This window comes from Sceloporus undulatus, chromosome 6, assembly GCF_019175285.1.
Source record: "Sceloporus undulatus isolate JIND9_A2432 ecotype Alabama chromosome 6, SceUnd_v1.1, whole genome shotgun sequence".
Classification (NCBI taxonomy): domain Eukaryota; kingdom Metazoa; phylum Chordata; class Lepidosauria; order Squamata; family Phrynosomatidae; genus Sceloporus; species Sceloporus undulatus.
Genome location: NC_056527.1, coordinates 105612163 through 105632822, shown reverse-complemented (window position 1 = coordinate 105632822; position 20660 = coordinate 105612163). Strand labels below are relative to the sequence as shown.

The 20660-nt window shown below is 40.9% G+C and overlaps 2 protein-coding genes across 9 annotated transcripts in view; one reads left to right on the top strand and one right to left on the bottom strand.

Moving 5' to 3' along the window:
* FUT2 (fucosyltransferase 2) overlaps positions 1 to 20660 on the bottom strand; it is a 56415-nt gene that overhangs the window by 9638 nt on the left and 26117 nt on the right. Inside the window, exon 2 of one of the 4 annotated variants that reach the window (XM_042474722.1) lies at positions 2653 to 2790. The exons of 1 other annotated variant lie outside the window; for it this stretch is intronic. The gene's annotated coding sequence lies outside the window, so the exon portion shown is untranslated. 2 more of the 4 variants (XM_042474727.1, XM_042474724.1) reach the window with 2 other exon arrangements.
* The window catches only part of TNNT1 (troponin T1, slow skeletal type), a 38512-nt gene continuing 34032 nt past the window's right edge, over positions 16181 to 20660 (top strand). For all 5 annotated transcript variants that reach the window (XM_042474734.1, XM_042474733.1, XM_042474730.1 and 2 more), the window contains exon 1: positions 16181 to 16281. The gene's annotated coding sequence lies outside the window, so the exon portion shown is untranslated. The remainder of the gene's footprint in view (positions 16282 to 20660) is intronic.

Genomic DNA, 20660 nt, shown 5'->3' with positions numbered 1-20660 from the left:
GGCCTTGATATATAGTGTCAGCGACAAGGCTAGCATTCGCTCAGAAATTGAAAGACAACAATATGCTGTTCAAGCCATATGAACTGGCAGAGATGGACAAACTGATGTGTTTAATGAAACAAGGCAGCATCTCACAGCTTGTAGAAGAGTGGAAGCCACTAATGGACTATGGCATGTTACAGACTGCCAAAATAAAGCTGCTTCGGGTCTCTTTGGAGGTATGCTGTTTAAATGATTCATGCATCCCAAGAATCCGGAAGCTGCACCAAAGCTGCACTCCAATGCTTAGGAATGGAGTGTGGCTTTGGCGCGACCTCCGGACTCTTAGGACCCATGCATCATTTAAATAGCATACCTCCAAAGAGACCCGAAGCATCTTTATTTTAGCAGTCTGTAACAGGCCAAGATGACTCTTAGATGGGGAAAAGAATATATTTAAAGATTCAGTTATTAATTTGGTTAAGGAGTTATTATGATTTATGTTCTGTTTGTATTATAAAAGCTGGTAGTTCATTAAAAATAATGATTATGGATGTTAAATTTAAGATTTGTAAACCGGTAAAGCTTACATCAATGGAGAAGGATTTATAAGATTATTTGAAAGAGTTATAACAGGATGGATAAGGAAATTAATTTAGAAGTAGAGGCTTGAGAATAAACTTAAAGGAAGGGAAGTCTGGCTGGACTTAATTAACTTCAAATCTTCAGAGGAAGGAAAGTACTATCTAATATTGTTATCTGTAATTGAACGATGTATGAAGCTGTGCTATTTTGTTTTGTATGGTGTAAATGATATCTTATTTAAAAACATAAACATATATATATTTAAAAAGATTGAAGTGATTAGAAAAATTGTGGTCAGCAGTGGCTTTAGCCATGGTACTTCAGTAAAACCACTATGCTTAGAGATAAAATACTTGGATTAGAAATTACTGGTACAAATTACTGGGGAGGAAGAGGCAACAGCACATAACATCTACTGCCTCATTTTCCCACTTAAATATAGTTGACTACCTGAGGGTGAAATATGTTACAACATATTTTGTATTTTTTAAAAAATCTTTGGCTTATTCTTTCAATTGCATTCCTGTGATGTTGAATTTAACAGAGGGTCAACATTGTTGGATCCTGCATACTTGAACTGTTGCAAAAGCATGGAAAGACAAATATACACCATCCGTTGTTCAATGCTCAGAAGTCCTTACAGCGTTAGCTACAGGTGAATTTATATTTTTTAGGAATCAATTCAAGAAAATGTATTTTTGAAAATTTGACGAACTTACAACAATAACCCTTGTTCAGACCCTTACATTTCCTTCCCCCTCCTTTTTCCTCTCTCTTATTCTTTCCTATTTTTTCTTTGAAATAATAATTTAAAAAACATAGATATAGATATAGATGTAGAAAAAGGTGGAATTCACAGGGTCTTCATCTGACCTAACTGGACTGTTCTTTTATTCTTATCTTGGTGCAGCATCAAATTAATTTTCTGCTATTCATCAAGTTCTCAAAAAAACAGGCTTTGTAGGGAGTAAGAGAGTAGCATTTTCCTACCATTGAATACTATAATCAGCCTTCCTGTGTTCTGACAAGGTGGGAGATCTTCTCAGGACTTGAGAAAACAATCTTAGGAGTTTCTCATCTTCTCTGCTTTCCTTTAAACTGATCATCACAGACAGGAGAGACATTTGCTGAACCACATACCCTCTGACATTTCACAGATGAAATCCGGGATACGTGTGACCAAACAACATTAGAATGGGATCAAGAAGACAAAAGTTATTAATGAGGAATAACACATACACTGGGAGAGGCTGCAGAAGTTTGCCTTTGCCCAAGTCTACTGGGAAGGGCAAGAGTCTGCTCTTCTTCTTCTCTCTCTTTCTGGCTGAGTTAAGACTACTTTTTCACTTTTCATTTCAGTTTGCAGCAACTGAATTTGACATGAAATAAGGTGAGGATGAAAAGAGAAAGTGGAAGGAGGAGAGAGAAACTGGGACATTTTATAAACAGCTTTAAAAGTGGAAAGAAAGAGGACTGAAACGAATCCTAAAAGTGAAACAAAACAGGACTATCCCTACTAAATCAGGACAGTTGGAGGGTATGGAACCACTCAGATCAATATCATTGTTTTCAATATCATAGTTACTACTTCCATGCAGGTTTAAAATTCAGTCTTGTATACTGTATAAATAAGTTGCAATATGAACATCCGGACTGCCCCTGCCAAATCAGGACAGTTGGAGGGTGTGGAACCGTCCAGATCACCATCCACAGTCATAACCTTCTTGGAATTTCTTTCCCCCCCAACTTGTGGCACTTCATTTCCCCCCTCTCCAGTTGGAGAAATCCATTATATTTAACCCATTGCTTATTACCTACCCCTCCATAGGTGGGGAACTAAGGATAGTGCCTTGATCCTTACCTTGCTCTCCAGTTCTTCTCCCTGTCTGTCCTTTCATCCAGTCCATAGCAATGAATCCATACTCCCCAAATTATATTTCCCATGAGTATTGGGTGTCTATATAGACCCCTTTCCTGTTTTCTCAACTGTCTCCATGTATCCCGGCTTCCGCATTGGTTTTGAATAGAAACTCTCACAAAAGCACACATACTTAAACTGAATCATTTCCCCATCATTGCTTCTCTCACCTGCCAGTAGTGAAAGCTTATCTGGAGCTAAACTACGGTTCCTCTTTCAAGGTGTTCCTGAGCGTATGGGCAGGTCTCAATAAATTCCACACTCCTTTTATTTGCTGTTATCGGCGATGTTGCCCTTTAAGACCGGCACTAGAAGAAGAAAGGATATCTAAAGGTTGACTGACATGCTAGCTTGGTTTTGCTTTCACAATTACTATTTCCAGGCAGGTTTAAAATTTAGCCTGTGTACTGTGTAAATAATTCGTGATATGAAAATGACTTGCATCTGAAAAAAAAGGATATGTTTCATGAAGCTTTATCTAGAAGCAGTTTATTTCAATTTACAGTGGTACCCCGGGTACGAATTGATCGCGTTACGAAATTTCCGGGTTACGAAAAAGTTAGATTGGAAAAAACTGTTCCGGGTTACGATGTTTTTTTCGGGTTACGAATTTTTTTGGCGCGAAATTCAAACGCGCGGCTTTCCAGCGCTAACGGAAAGCCCTTTTCGGGTTGCAAAATTACTCGGGTTACGAACGGAGCGGCGGAATGAATTAATTTCGTAACCCGAGGGAGCACTGTATTTCAAATAAATTGAAATAGAATTTCCAATAGACTCTTTCCCTGCCTTCTTTTTATAATGAAAATCATGTGCATGTCTTGATGGTTTTTTAAATTATTTTTTGCACATGCGTTGGACTCCAAAATTACCTGTGACTTCTTTTCTTCTTGAACTTGAAGCAAATTGTAATTGCAATTTTTATTTATGGTCTTTGTCCAAAACACACTTGAAGCGCGCGCACATGCGCGCGCGCACACACACACACACAGAGGAAATGTATATGTTCATTTATCACATCTTTGACTCCACCTGACTTTTAAGGTCTCCAGGAACCTTAAGGTAATATTTTCAGCCTTCCACATTTCCAGTCAAACCTTGACTTGTTGGAAACTGAGATTTCCAGTCAAAGCTTGACTTGTTGGAAACTGAGATTTAGCTTTAACAAAATTAATCACATTTCTAGTTGTAATGCGAGTTTGGGGATCATGTGGCCTTCCAGATAGTGTCAGACTGCAAGTCCCATAAGCAAGTCCCTAACCAAGAATAACCATTGGTGAGGAATACTGGGAGCACCTGGTGCAAGAGGGAGACTGCCAAGGGGCAGTCACCTTTTTGGAGTCTCCTTTATTGGAAGCTTCTAAACAGAAGTTAGATGGCCACATCTCAGTGGTGTTTTAGTAGTTGATTCTTGCATTGGTGGGTGGTTGAACTAGATAACAGCTGTTGCTGTCCATTTTAGCTGCATGAATCTATGATAAATATTTTTGATTCAATGACATTTTCATTAGATTAGGCATGGGCAACTGCGACCCTTCAATGTTCTGTTGAACTACAACTCTCCGCATCCCTCATTATTGTCTATTCTTGCTAGAGTTGATGAGAAATGCAAAGTAACAACATTTGAGGATTAAATGAGTAATCCAATTTCCAATCACATACAGCCAAAGCTATGGTCCTATTTTTCCCGCTTGTATTACAGTAATACAAGAAAGGATTATTGTAAAATCTTGTGTCAATGTTACTGAGTTACATATAGGCCAAGTAATTGTTTACTGATATCAGTGATGTGTATTGGAGAGATGGATCTCAGAAAGCTTATTTGGAGTAATTTGGTGTGTTACTCCCAAGATTAACTTTTTTGGAGTGAGATATGTAACTCATCATAGATCTTGTGAGGACAAAGAAGGAAGGAGGATGAGAAAGACAAGCCCAAAGCCACTGAGTCCATTTCATAGTCCAGTGAGGACTACAACTGGATCTCATAACTCTCTGTCCAATATTATAATGACTACATCATAATGTATCCCTCCCTAAACAGGGCTTGTCATAGAGGTATTTTTCTGCCCAGCAAAACAAAAACCTTTCTTTGAGCCCATTCAGACTGCACTATTTGTCCTGGATGGAACCAGGCAGAATCAGGCCCCCTCCCCCAAATCTCTCTGGAAGCAAGTGCTGACTAGTTGCTAGTTTCATGCAATTATGTGAATACGCATTGCATTTGAACTGGCTCCACATTGCCAGAAAATAGTATGCCATTGCCCAAATTTGCGTGTGGCAGTCTATCATGCAATAACGTGAAACCCCATGATTGCGTTCGGACTGACTTCCCATTGCCCGAATTTGTGTGTAGTGGGTTATCATGCAATAACGTTAAACCCCATGATTGCGTTCAGATTGCCATTGGATTATGCTTCCAATTCCCCTTGTCTGATAAACTCCTGTAATAATAATAATAATAATAATAATAATAATAATAATAATAATAATAATAAATTCCTCACTTCAGAATGCTAGAAATGCCATGCATCCATTGCTTTCCCTCACCTACCCCTGATTCCATTCGAGAAAGTAGCAAAAGCATTCTGTATCAATTTGCCAAATTGGAAGAGAATGTTTGTAACATTCACATTGTAGCATTCACATAGGAAAAAAGTGCTTGCTGCTGGAAGGCGGAAATGAAAGGGAAACAGGCAGCCAGCGACCATTCTATCTCTATAACCTGAGCTAAAACCATGTTATAGTTTGTCAAATAATTTAACATTTTTTAAAAAAGAGAAAGCTCCCTGGTGGGAGAGCAGAGGCTTGCTCCATTCGGTGCCCTCCCTCTGACCTACCCTGAACCTCCTCCCTGCTACGTTACCCCGATTGCCCCCATGGCTCCCTTCTCTCCCCCGGCTCTTCATCCTCCTCCTCCTCCTGGTCCTCCTCCGTCCCCAATTCTCCTGGCACCCTTTGGCTCCTTCCTTCTCCTCCTGGTCCTGCTCTCGATTGCCCTCCATGGCCCCCTGCTTTTCCCCAGCTCCTTCATCCTCCTTCATCCTCTCCTGATCCTTCTCCATCACTTGGGACCCTTTGGGCTCCTTCCTCCTCCTCCTCCTCCTCCTCTCCGCTGATCAGGGCAGTTCTATCACCGAACTCGTGTTTTTTTAAAAAGAGATGGCTTTTTCTCCGAGTTGAAAGACGCGTGCCAGGGGCACTTGCCCCTGAACTGATGTGAAAGCCTCTGATTCGCTTGTGATAAATTCGGGGCCAATATGAACTTCACGTGCAAAATTCGATTTCTGATCCGGGGTAAAAGGTAGTCTGAATGGCCCCTTAAAGAGGAATGTCTTCATGAATTGACAGAAACTAATAAGATGGATGGAAATTCATTCAGTTCACAATTTATACACACTTGTTCAACTGGCAACCCCTTGGGTCCTGAACACAGTTTGTAACCAGAGATCCATACATTTCAAGCTTCTAATCCCATTCATGCCCCCTCTTCCAAAAGGCGTTTACAATGCATATGCCTGAAAAACATACATTGGAAAATTAATTAATTGGAAGAAATATGTATGTGTTAGAATGTGCTATACATGCACACATATACTTGGGAAAATGCACACAGAATCCATACCAATTTTCCATATGTGGGAAAGACACAGTCCAACTACAATCCCAATCGAGCATGCTTCAAGGTAAGAACATGGAGGGCCCCAGTGAATCTGAGTTTTGCTAAAGCACAACACCCTAAAGGCAAGGAGGTATCCTAACCTAACATGATACGTTCAAGTACACTTGTTCCTCCACATTTGCAGCTTGACATTGCAGATTTGATTATTCACGGATTTTATTAAAACGTTCTTTCTAGGAATCTCTAGGTCCTCTAGCACAAGTCTATGGTCAACTTTAACCAAATGTCACACTGAAGGACCTAGAGATTCCTAGAGAGAACATTCCACTAGGCATTTGTAGCTCCTCCCGTGCAATTCTGTAGTCAGTGTCTGGCAGATGTTGACCACTGAGTTGCACGAGTACCTAGAGATTCCTACAGAGGTGTTCTTTCAGGTAAAAACATATGTCTTTTTTTGATTGTGTCCTGTGCCCCCTAACCCCAGTGATGTGGAGAGACAAGTGCATTCCGTAGTCTTTGATATAGCAAAGGATGCATTTGTCTCTACTAAGCCAATCACACCTCCACCACAAATGCGATACACTGGTGCCTCGGGTTACGAAATTAATTCGTTCCGCCATTCCTTTCGTAACCCGCAAATTTCGTAAACCCGAAAAGGCTTTCCGTTAGCACTGGAAAGCCTATAGCTGCACTTTGCAGCATCTTGGAATTTCGCGCCGAAAATGAATTTCGTAACCCGAAAAAATATGTTCGTAACCCGAAACAGTTTTTTGCCAATCCCAACTTTTTCGTATTCCGGAAATTTCGTAACCCGATCATTTCGTATCCCGAGGCACCAGTGTACCTAAGTTCCTTGCTTTGGCATATGTTCTTTGGAGGGTTCCTGAGAACGCAACCTATGGCTTGTTCGACATTATGTGATCAGGAGGAGCAATGGTGACTAACTGTATGTGGATAAAACTGGGAGAGAAACAGACCTGTTTCCCCCCTCTCTCTTAGACTTGTTTCCCTCTCCGAGACCTGATTCCTTGCTCTGATCTTCAGCCATCCTAGAATTCATCTGCACTGCAGAATAATCTAGTTTGACACCACTTTAACTGGCATGGCTCAATGCTATGGAATTCTGGGAATGATGTTTGTTGTGGCATCAAAGCAAGGCCATGGCAATTAAAGTAGTGTCTAAGCAGATTATTCTGCAGTGCAGATGCTGCCCTAGACTCCTCTTCACATTGAAGGATGAGAAAATCCATGTGTGTATTTTAGACGGTAGTCCCCTCAACTTTAGCTACACCCTCCTTCGATTAGTTAGGAAAAAGATTTTTAGTTCCAATGCCATTCCTCCTTCTTTTACTTTCATAAAAGCTTGCATAGACTGTACACTCTTCTGTTGGTTTCTACTGCTATTTTTTTCTATCTTTTAATAAAGAAATAATTGTTTTGCTGAAAAAAATCAGCTTGTCCTACTCATTATCACTTAGAGTTACTCTGTTTAACTGCCCGTTTTTAAACCTTCAGCCTGCAGATCCTACAGAACGTTAGGACATTACCATGCCAGCCACCCTCTCTTTGCAATGGCATCTGTGTTTAAAAAATGCAAACATGCTGCTTACAGAGCAGCCATCACCGTACATCTTCTCAATTGCTTGGCTGGGGTTGCCCTCATACTCTCTTTCTGACTCTCCACTAAACCCTGCTTCTCTGCCCAATGCCTTTCCCGGCATGCTTTTGTTTATTTTATTTATTTTATTTTTATTTCATTCTTTGCCATCAATTCCATATGAATATAGTAAAGGGAAACAGGCTGCTTGGGATAGCAAGGGGAAGGGAAGACCGGGGAAGAGGGAATCTGACACCACATGACCGCCATATTGGAAATGCCCTGGTGGTGATGTTTTGCACCCTTGTTAATAAAAAAGGGATGCAGAAGCAACAGGTCGAGGACAGAGCAGCTCGAGTTGGACGCAGCGTTGTGTGAGCCGTTCACCAATCCACTTTTTCTGGTCTAACAGTGGTTTAAAAGCTCCGCGCATAAGCTCCTTTGTGCCTGGAAGAGTTCTCCCATGAACCTAATAAAACCAGTGTGCAGCTCTTAATGTTTTTGCTCAAATGTGGACTGCTACCACCAGTTCCATGGAAACTTGACATGACCAGGCCCATCTGTCAGGGCTCACACTCCAATCCACCAAAGCATTTTTTCTCCCATCCTTTATTTGCTGGCAAAAGCAAACAGGCATCCTGGCAAGGCCATCTTAAACTGTGCGGAAAACTAAAGTGGCCATCTCCTATGTTTATTCATGTTTTGGCTTCAAATTGAAATAACGCTACGAAGTTGTGCTGTCAAATCCTTTTATAGAGCAGGAAATGACAGTGTTTAGATAAAGGATTGTGTTTCATAATTGCAAAGAAGAGATAGGATTATGTGACCCACAGGCTGGGACCTCACCTGACCCCCCCCCAAAGAAAATCAGTAAAAATCTCAAACATATTCTAAAATCCCATTTGTGGGGGTGTCCCATTCTGTGGTGAGGGATCCCAAAGAGAGAAAGAGAGCAAGGAGAGAGAGAATAGCTCAAGGCCAACTAGAAGTGATGCATTGCCCACTCAGAAATTCAAATGGCGTAGTGAGGGTTCAATGTAGTCTCTTGCAGCTCCAGAGGAGCCACAACTGGGACATTGTGGCCCCACTTTAAAAACCTAAAAAACTAAAAGCATCCTTGACTGGGATTTCTGGTGGACCAGGGCAAATGTTCTGTCCAAACAATCATAGAATCATAGAATCTCCCATCATGGGTGTGACTGCAGGCACAAATGAGGATGAACAGATCCCTTCAAGATCTGTAATAAAAAGTACCAAGATATATTATTAAATATAGTGGATCCCTTGGTATCCACTGGGGTTCATTCCAGGACCCCCCCGTGGATACCAAAATCTGTTGGTGTTCAAGTTCCATTAAATACAATGGCATAGGAAAATGGTGTCCTTTATAATATGACAAAATCAAGGTTTGTTTTTTGGAATTTTATATATTTTTAAAATATTTTCTAGCTGTGGATACTTGAATCTGTGAATCTGTGAATAAAAATCCATAGTTATGGAATGCTGACTATACATCACTTAACTGTTTAAAGAAGTCAAAATCACTTTCTGATAGCTCTCACTTGCACTTGGAGTGGATCAACATGCCACACAGTTCATCCCACAGTTTATTTAGTGGGACATTCAAGCTAAACAGTACCATTCTCTGAGAAAACATCCAGGTTTTCTTTTCTTCGCTCTTCTCTTTAATTTCTTGCAGGGAGAAACAAACCAAAGTAAAAGCTATTTACAGTAAAAGTAAAGTACATGCCTTTAAGATGCCTGTAGATGTATGGCAACTCCATAAACATTATAGGATTTTCTTAGGCAAGTAGTACTCAGAGTTGGTTTGCCTTTGTCTTCCTCTGAAAAACAGCCTACAACTTAGTATTCCTTGGCGGTTCCCAATCCAAGTACAGTACTAACTAAGCCAGACCCTGCTTAGCTTCCATGATCAGACAGGATTGGATGCCTTCAGGATATTTAGGTATATTACTAGGATCATACATCATGCTAAAACAAGGCTGTAATGAGGAAGCAAATGAGAGAATTGCCCCCAAAAGAAAGTTTCATTCAGTCCTCAGATTTCTAGCATACCAATTCAGCATTTAGAAATACTGTATAGTTTAGGTACCCTGCCCCCACAAAAGCATATGAATCCTGCAAAACCCCAACATTAACACTTGATGGATGCATGTGCTGACACAATATGGACACAATTCAGTTTTCATTAGAGAAAATCAGTTATTGTAATCTTGGCTTTTAAGAGTAACCTATTTAAAGGAATTCCAGGTGGACACAGTTTTGCAGAGAAGTCATGGTGTGTTAGAATTTACTATGAGTTCAAACCATTACAGGAGAATGGCTTGCACAGTATGCATTTACTTCTCCATACACAGTGCACAAATAATCCAGCTTTGACACCACTTTAACTGCCATGACTCATGCTATGAAATTCTGGGAATCATAGTTTAGCCTTCTCCCTCAGAGTGCTCTGGTGCCACAACAAACTACAAATCCCCAAATTCCATAGCATTGAGCCATGGCAATTAAAGCAGTGTCAACCTGGATTATTTCTGCAGTGCAGATGTAGCCACTGTTCTCAGTTCACAAAACTATTTTGTATGTGGAATCTATTGTATTACAGACCTATTTGCTTTTTCTGGAAGGTTCACAACATTTTCTCTCAAGATGCCAGCCACAGATGCAGGCGAAACATCAGGAATAAATTATTCCAGAAGACGGCCACGTAGCCTGAAAAAACCACAAAAAACCTATGTTCACAACATACTTTCTAAGTAAAATATAATAAACTGAGTGGTATTTTTTTCATTCTCTACAGAAAGCTTTTTCCACACAAAACACTATTGTTATAGTGACTAATGCCCAATCCTGTCTGCCTCTCCCATTTTTGTTTCTGCTCATTTCTTTGGGGGAGGTTTCATACACACAAAAAGACACACACACATAATGCTGGAAGTTGGAACTTGACCTGAAATATGTTCAATCAAAAACTCATTATATTCCTTTAGGGAAAATATCTGGTGCTTTCCCTGATTTAAATTGGTTACCCAAGGATATGATGTCCTTTTGTAGTCCATATCCTAGTTTAAGCCCTCTTACAGTGCTCTGGTTTTCATTTAGAGCTGAGGGACATAGGAAATTATAAGGACGTACCTACCTTTCTTGTTCAGAAACTTCCTAAAGGAAAGTGTAAGCATTGTCTCCACACACATTTCCTAAGCAGATATTGCTTGGTCTCTTATCAAATTATTTTCTTAACAACTGGAACAAAGTTAACATACCATCTGGTGCTCAGCAAAAGTGAAGCCGTTCTCACCCACAAGCTGCTTTTCTGACTGTAGCTTGTAGAGGTAACAGTGATCCCCCTGTTGTATTTGGCTTTTTCCTCCCCCCCCCCCCATATATAATTTTGGTTTATTTTCATACAAACATTCTGCATCACACGGCACATAAGCAACAAGGAAAAAGAAAGAAAGAAAGAAAAGAAAAAAGAGGGAAAATAATGAGATGATAATAGTTGTTGTTTTGTGCCTTCAAGTCGTTTCTGACTTATGGCAAATTTATGGCGGACCTCTCATGGGGTTTTCTTGGCATACATGTATACAAATATATATAAATGCATATAACTCAAATTCAATCTAATCTAAAATTAAACATCATACTGTACCAAGAATCTTAACTAATACAATAAACACAAAAATAACTAATAACCTAACTACTGAGCTAAGCATTTACTGATTGACCAAGGCATTGTTTGCATGGGCCAGATAAAACATCCTCCTCCCTGATCCTCTCAGGGGGGAATCTGGACGACACATGGCCCATACCCTGGTTCTGGTGCAAATAGTCCAACAACGTCTGGCCTGTTCAGTACAAGAACTGAGGCATACCCTCTCCTCTTATAATTTACCTTTTGCACTGCATCTTTCCAGAAGATACGGAATTCTCCATTATGTCACCAGATGGTTGTTCGCAGCACATCCAACTGAGCTACCCAGTGCAGCTGCCACTGCAGCACATCACTTGCTCACTTGCTCTGAAGTCAAAACAAAGTGCCCAGACTCGTTCTGACCTCATAGCGAGTGATACACAGTGGCAGCTATGGCCTTGCCAGGCAACACAATGGGACCCGCACGCAAACAGCCACCTGGCACCATAATGGAGGGCCTTATAACAGGAGCACACTGGGACAACTCTGGAACCAGAAGACTCCAGGCTGCCTCCAAAGTATTCTATGCAGACAGGGCCCATGGCTATAACATAGGGAACGCTGATCCCCCCATTCCAAACTGTAACGAAAAACATAACGCTCCCCAAAAGAATATATTAATCTACTTTTAGAGAACTGACCAAACCACAAATTATTGCTCAAAACTTACAGAAATGGTTTCCAAAAGTCCCAACCTTAGAGGAAGGCAAAGGCAAATCTCCTCTGAATAAATCTTGCCTAGAAAACCCTAGGCAATTTATGGGTCCCTATAAATTGAAGTCAAAAGCACATAACAATAGCAACCATGCGGATAAGTGTAAGATCTCTTTCTCTTTTAATTCCTTAATTTATTTATTTGAGGAAGACATGTACCAAATTAAGCTTTATCCAACTGCTCCCAACCAGAGTAAAGCCATGAAATTGATGGATCTTATATGGGTTGTGACTTACCACATTCACATGGCCATGGAAACCCGCTGGGTGACCTTGGGCAAGTCACACTCTCTCAGGCTCAGAAAAAGAAATGACAAGCCCCTTTGCTGAACAAATCTTGCCAAGATAAGCCCATGATAGATTCGCTCTTGGGTCTCCATAAAGCAGAAATGACTTGAAAGCACACAACAATAGCAATTGGATTTAGTCCTGGGTCTTACATATCCATAGTTGTGTCTTCATATTTGGTTAAGAGGATTATAAAAGTTCCCATATTTCAACATTTAGGTATGTACCAGATACCAAAAAATGGAAGGTATTATTCATTCTGTATTATTTTGTGATAAATATAACAATTGCAGGAATAATGCTTCTTGTATCTTTGCTGGAAGGATTGTCTGACAGATTACTGATTGAACAATGTAACTACGCACACAATTTTATTTGCTATGCTACCCAAATGATTAGGACTTCAAAACTGTACATATTTCATTTATTTGATTAGTAAGTATGTTTCACCTCTTGACTCACTGGCTTAGAAAAAAGTGGTGATCAGGAAGAAAAGTTAACAGGAAAGTGTTAATGCACTTGTTAACCATTAATAAGCTTTAAAAATCTGCTTTGATTAGATTTACATTAGAAAAGGAGGAAAATTAACTATCCAGTTTAAAGAGCTATTTAAATTAAAATCCTGTATGAAAAACCCTACCAGAAATAAGTGGAAAGATGGCACCCATGATTCTCCACTATCTTGTTTTTTGGTCTTTACTTCACACAGCTTTCAAGTGTTTCTATAACTTTCTGAAGACTTCTGATTTTTATAGATATAAAAATGACATGTGTCATTAATATGTATCCTATTTTTTAAATTTAGAAATAGGGTGGAATGGTATAGGGCCCATCACCAAGATTGCTAACCTCAAAAGCCCATAGCATAATTCATCCCACTAAAACTACTCTTGAGCAGATGGTTTGAATCTTGTGACCTAAACACTGTAATTTTTAAATGTGAAGGTCTAGCAAAAGGGCAAGAAATAGCCTTTCTTAAAGATTCAAAAGAAATCAACTGTGCGTACAGAACCATCTGGGAAATGGTGACTGGGCTCTCCATATATGTGTAGGGGAAAGCAACATCTTCCCGCCTAGACAACTTTAAAAATTATATTCAGCATTGCCTGTCATGTAAAGAAAAGAACTAGTTCTGGACAAGAGAAGGTAAAGAGGTAAGTATTTGAAAGGATGTTTTGTTTTCTGTAGTTCCAGAAAATAGGACCCGGAGGAATTGATTCAAACTACAGGAAAAGATGTTTCACCTAAACATTAGGAAGACCATCCTGACAATAAGAGCTGTTTGACAGTAGAATATGTGTCTTGGAGAGTGGTGCAGTCTTCTCTGGAGGTTTTTAAGGAAGCTGGATGGCCATCTTTCAGGGGTGCTTTAGCAATGTATTCCTGCATAGCAAGGGGTAGGAATGGCTGGTCCTTAAGGTCTCTTCCAACTCTACCATTCTATGATTCAATGTCTGAGGATGATGTGAGTTGGCACAATCCATTTGGAGAATACCAAGTTAGGCAAGGTGGCATAGATGGGTCTCTTCATCATACTAATGGAGAGAACAGCCAAGTAATACTGGAAAAATGCTGTCACAGAGCTGAAGCCTTCCACACTTTCCTGTTCACTTATTTTATCCCAAGCCTGTTTTGCTAATTGAGTAGTTCTCCCCTGTTTCACAGTCTTTCTGCTTCAAAATGCCCCCCCCCCCCATCATAACACTGCCTTTTTCCTTTCAACTCCAACCACCAGGCTAAGTTTATCTGCCTCCTGGAACAACTGGGATGCAGGCTCTTATTACATAGACATGCCAGCCTGGGAACAATGGAAGCGGAGAAGAGCGTCACAGCGCTTGGCTGTTTCTATTCTCTGCTTGGCTGACAATGCCCAGTTCCTCTCATTCTTACGAGGGCCTCCAAATATAAACTTCTGTGTAACAGGACATTGTTGTACACAAGAACACTCAAGCTCCAGGGAAGTTTGCTGCTCCAGAGCCCATAATTAGAATTACAGAATCCTAGAATCCTAGAGTTGGAAGAGACCTCTAGGGCCATTCAATCCAACCCCCAGCCATGCAGGAATATACAGTCAAAACACCTCCAACAGATGGCCATCCAGCCTCTGTTTAAAGACTCCAAAGCAGGAGACTCAACAACATTCCAAGGGAGTGTGTTCCACTGTCAAGCAGCTCTTACTATCAGGAATTAAAGGCACAACCATCAGGAATGAGGGCAAACTTGGAAAGGTTAAAGTGTGAGAAACCCAGACCCTTTCCTTTCCCCTTCCTTACACAATCCCAAAGCCCATAAAAGTAGTTTGCACTTAGTTGACTCAGCAGAGGAGAAAGGAGGAGGAAGAATCTTGCCCTGTGACAGGTTTGCCTTAAGGCCACCTTAACTCTGGAATGACTTGCAAGTGCACAACAAGAACATCAGACATATATTTTAGATGTAGCCTTGTTTTAGCCTCAGGATTCTGGCTGTCATTTTTCGGCACAAAAAATTGTGTATTCTCATGCACAATAAGTTCTGAAATGCAACAATTCTCACCTGCCTAGCATTCACCTTATCAAGGTTTCCAACACTTGAGAAACCCATTTTTCGATTATATATTAATATTCTTTCCATACCTAGTTCAGAGAAAAAAATAGCACATCACCAGTGTTTAATTAAGAAACAGCTTCTGGTCCCAGGCAGCTTCTCTATGGGAATGAGAAAAGGATGCAACATCTTGTCCTTTGCTTCCGGTGGTAATACAGTACTCCTTGGCCCGGACCTAAGCAAGTATTTCAACTCTGCTATGAACCTTCTTGTACATGTTGGCCCACTTTGGATGCCCCACTAGGTGAACTCCAGCTGTCTAATGATTATTGAGAGGCTCTCAATGAACATATCTTATATCTCATAGGTCTTCCCCAGCAATGGTGCCTTGATTGTAAAACTCCCTTCCGAGGGACATGGTTTGCTTGGTTCCCTCAATACTAGGAGCCTGACAACAATACTAGGAGCCTGACAACAAATTCAGATTTGGTCCTGTTGTTGTTGTTAACTGCTCAACTCAAGGCGACCCTGTGGATGAGATATCTTCATGCCCCATCTTCTACCGCTTTGCTCCAGTTCTGCAAGTTAAGGCTCATGTCCTCCTTGGTTGAATCTAGCCATCTGGCATGTGGTCTTCCTCTGCTTCTACTGTCTTCCACTTTGCTCTGAGACGGTCAATTGTTTTTGGTTGTTTTTTTAAAGCCTTAAAAAAACAAAACCATCCAACCATGCAGAAATGCCTTCTTTTAACTGTTTCCCCTCCAATGTGGTGACCAGAACTGACAATATGTCACTTTTGGTTACCATTTTGGAGGGGAAATGGAGGAAAACAGAAGGTAGCTCTGGGTGATGGGGTGGAGAGGGGTATTTTCATGGTTTTGTGCATTGTTGGGCACTTTGGGTACAATTTTCAGCTGATTTTCTGCCCCGCAATGTTTTGACAGAAATAAAAATTGAGACTCCGGTGACTGATGAAGAGCATTGGGCTACATCCATGTGGGCCATTCTTCCCCCCGCCTCTCATGTAGGATGGCACTCCCAATGCTCTGTCCCTTCATGTTCCTTTCCATGTTCCTGAAAAAGGCTACCAAAAGCAGAGGGGAAGGTCACTCACAGCTGGCTTTTTGCTCTTTTTTGATCATGAACATGCTTCTCCAGGAATGCAGTGCTGAACTGACACCAGTGCCGCTTTCTTCTCGCATTGGCCAAATGTGAGGGGTGGGTGTGGGAAGAAGAGAGGTATCTGATTACTTCGCTATAAGGTCTCACATCATCCCATCCATCCCCTGCTCTTGCAGCAGCCAGCACTTGCTCAGGAAACGGGGGATCTCTGAATTTTCCATCCTCAGGTGAGCCAATATTTGTTCATAGGCTGCAGCTGATAATGCTTTTTGCAAAGTGATGCTTGATCTGGCATACAAGAAGGTGCACTTTTAGAAGGCAGGACTGTGGAGATGTTTGTGGAGATACTCATCTGTGCTTGGGATATCCAAGATCTCTTTCATGCTATACAGTCACAGCACTTGGTACTATGTTAACTCCATCCTGTGGAATGAGAGGATCTGCAGTTCTGCATGAGTTGTTTAGAATTCACAGGTGAAATGGTGGAAATCCTGCAGCCCTCCAGGCGTTGCGTGACTGCAATTCCCAGCATTCTCACCGTTGGCTATACTAGTTAGGGCTTTCTGAAGTTGCAGTCCTAAAATGTCTGGAGGACTAGATGAGGTTTGTGAATTCTCTGGGTCTTGAGAATGCCTGGAAGCATATATGTGTCTATTGGATTGTGTGAGCTATGGGTCCTGTGTTAGACATATCCTCCCATTATCCAAACATGGCAGGGACAATTAATCCTGCCATCCCACTTTTTCAACTATTTTGAAAATGTTCCAGTTTCTCTCTCCTTCTCCCACTTTCCCACCTCCTCTTTGGCTTATTTCAGTTGCTGCAGACTGAGGAGATTATCACAAGGGTTAAGGGGGGGGATCCCTCCCATCCTTACCCTGTCCTGAAGTCATCCTTATCACATCCGCGCTTATTCTGTCTTTCTCCCATCAGTGGCACCCGTCACTGTATTAGCAGGAGTTTCCGTGAATACAAACTGACGGGGCCATGTCACTTCAGTGATGGGAGAAGGATGGGATAAATGCTACGTCAACTGAAAATCCCATGATAAAGACGAGTTCAGGACAGAGTAACACAGACATTGTCTGAAAATCTTTGTGTGATTGCGTCATAAAAACGGGGTAAGGACAAGAGTGTTCTGTCTTTTACCCCGTTTAATAATCTGAGTTCAAAAGGAGTCTGCACTTTATTAATTGATCAGGGAAGAGAAGAGGGAACAGAATCGTGCCTGTCCCTGTAAACTTTGGTAAAAGCAAACTGCTGCAGCTTCTCCTAGCGTCTATGTTCTTCCCTACTAATAACTTTTGCCATTTTGAACATACTGATATTGTTTGGTCACATGTGTTGCAGTGTTTATCTGTGAAATGTTGGAGGGTGTAGCTAGGAAAAAGGTGGAATAAGTAAATATAGTGACAAAGTCACTGCTGACGTGAGACATGCCATTATATCTCAGCCTCTGCATCTACCTCGCAGCAATATGTTGAGAATGATCTATCCTTTTCAAGGCAATTACGTTACAATGAATGCCAAGAGAACACGTGAAGTGCTTTAAACGTTCAAAATACATTGTGCAAGTGCTAGGTAATATTATTAATAATTATTACGATTACATTTAGCTGAGGATGATGTGAGGTTTAGTCCAGCCTGTCTGGAGGGGCTGGATTTCGGAAGGTTTTTCCAGACTGAGCCTGCAATCCTATTTACAAAGAATGGGAAATGTGTAAATCTCTGGCTAGATGAAGCCACTGGCCTTTTTAAAAGACCACAAAATCCCTCTAACTCAAATCTGGGATGGAGGATTTTTAATTTTTAAGCATCAGAAAGCACGCCATGACCATTAGAATGTTTCCCTTGCATATCCTCCAACATTTCACAGATTAAAACTGGGGCATGTGTGGCTGCATGCAAGCACAGTGTAGTCAAGATGGCAAAAGTTATTAATGAGGAAGAACAGATGAAATTACTATTCGAAGCAGGGAAACCCTGGAATTTACATGCTAAGAAGTCCCAAGGAAAGGAAAAATGCTGCAGCCTCTCTTAGCTGCTATGTTCTTTCTCATTAATACCTTTTGCCATCTTGATCACACTCTGATGTTGCTTGGCTATATATTTCCTGGTTTTCATCTGTCAAAATAGAGTTATTTTGATTTTGTCTTTGAGGGCAATGGAATTTTGTGAAAATTAAAAACCCAAATGAGCTGACTGGGGACCCAAACAGACAGGCCAAAATAAACCTGCTTCAGTTCACTTTGGAAGTATGCTATTTAAATGATGCATGTGTCCTAAAAGGCTGGAAGCCACCTCAAAGCCATGCTCCAGTCCTAAGGACCAGTGTGCAGCTTTGGCCCTCTTAAGATGCATGTGTCATTTAAACAGCATACTTCCAAAGTGAACCAAATCAGCTTTATTTTGGCCTGTCTGTCCAGGCCCTGGGATAGGCAACACTCCACTCTCTTCTCTTTTCTTATTCAATTAATTCTGTCAAAATTACTTTTACACTTTGAATTCAGTTTGCAGGAATCGAAATGAACAAAGATGAAGGAGGAACATGGGAGGAGGAGAGAGAAACTGGGACATTTTAAAAAGCAGTTGGGAAAGTGGGACAGTAGAGGATTAACATGGACTCTCCCTGCTATAAATTCGGATAGTTGGAGGGTATGTCTTTGGGCGAGAGTCAGTGTGGTGTAGTGGTTTGAGTGTTGGCCTAAAATTCTGGACACCAAGTGTCAAACTGGATTATTTCTGCAGTGTGAATGCAACCTGAGTGAGCTTGGCTGAGTCACATATTCTCAGCCTCAGAAAACCCTGTGATAGGACCTTCTTAGGGCTGCAATAATCAGAAATGACTTGAATGCACACAACAGTAACAACAACAACAAATGCATTTGAGCAATTTTACACCCAAGAATGATCTTTTTAAAACCAGGAGGAAAACTGGAAGTAGTACACTTTGGGGGCAAGGGGGGGGGCAGATTTAACAAGATTTAATTTCCATTAAAAAAAACACCTTTAGAATTGCACTGCAGATTTGTGCAATTTGTTTCATAAAGGCCATTTGAAAGAGACGAGATAGATGACCCCACCTAGATAAAATCTCGCCTCAGACGTTTGGTCCCTCCTATCAAATCAGAGCGTATGATCATGGTATCACACTTTGTGTTTGATGTGTTTGCCCACAGGGAAGTTGGCAAGAGAAATGACTGTGTGCCTTTTCAGACTGGACCATAGTTAAACAAATTATAAAACAGTTCCGGCACCTTTGCCACAGGAGGATGCAGTTAGCTTCCAAGATGCTGGGTGGGAATCATTTAAAATCATATCAGTCTAAATCACATTCTAAAAATGGAATACAAAGCAGGAAGGGTGGGGAAGGAAAAAAGAGGAAGAAATGTTAACAGCACATTTAAGGCAAACTGGGTTTTATTTCTGTGTTGGTTTTGTGGTTGTAAATCCCCTTTTCAGGTGCAGTTCAAATTGTGATGATTTGACTATATCTCTCTGGGCACATTCAGACTAAAAAGACCAGAAAGTTCCAGATTTTGTCCCTGTTTTTCCCCATTTTATTTCAGAGATCCCCATACATTTTGTTAATCTCAGAGTATTTTCTATCATCTCCCAGTATGATCAGAAACCTTTTATATTAGCTCCTCGGGTGAATTTATTTAACCCAGGCTGCATCTACACTGTAGAATGAATGCAGTTTGACACCACTTTAACTACCATGGCTCAATGCTATTGTACTGCTGGGATTTGTAGTTTTGTGACTATTTAGCCTTCTCTGTCAGAGAGCTCTGGTGCTACAATAAACTACAAATTGCAAGATTCTATAGGATGGTGCCATGACAGTTAAAACAGTGTCAAACTGCATTAATTTTGCAGTGTGGAAGCATACTATGCTGCCATACAAACCTACTTTGTATGGCAATGAGTCCCTTCACTGGTGGGGTGGCAGTCAATGGGTTGGCAGGGTGTAAAATCAATAGGTTGGCAGGGTGTAAAGATGCCACCCTAGAGAGGTCAAAGTTATTTAAAGAAATGGGACAGAGGGAGTGGATTCAAATGGGGCACTGAAAAACAATAGGAGGAGACCTCCAAAATATCTGTGACCTTTTAGGACAGCTGCTGCTGCTCAGAATGAGAACACAAAACATTCACTCTGTCATTAAATAAGGTCTTGAAGGACATGGAAGGACAGAGAAGCAATGCCCCCAAATGCCCCTCTATATGATTCTAGAGGGAGTACGTTTCACTCAAAAGGCAACAAAAATTTGGGGGGGGGTCATTTAGGTGACTTTTTAGTGCGACATTGCAGATCATCTCACTCATGCATTCCTGGTTTGTTATTCACATTATGGAACCACATTGATGCACATTTCCGCAAGTTTGGTTGCTCACACATGCAAACATTTGAATCAAGATGGACTCAACAGTGCAAATGCATTCAGAACATTTCAAGGCTTCCAGCGTTTCATCTCAGATCTATTTTGGCCTATTTGCATCGGTTATTAACACTACCAACGATACAGATCTTTTTTAAAAACTTGGGGGAAAACCCGATATCGATTATCCTGGATTACATGGGTATTTTGGCAGCCCACCTCCAAAA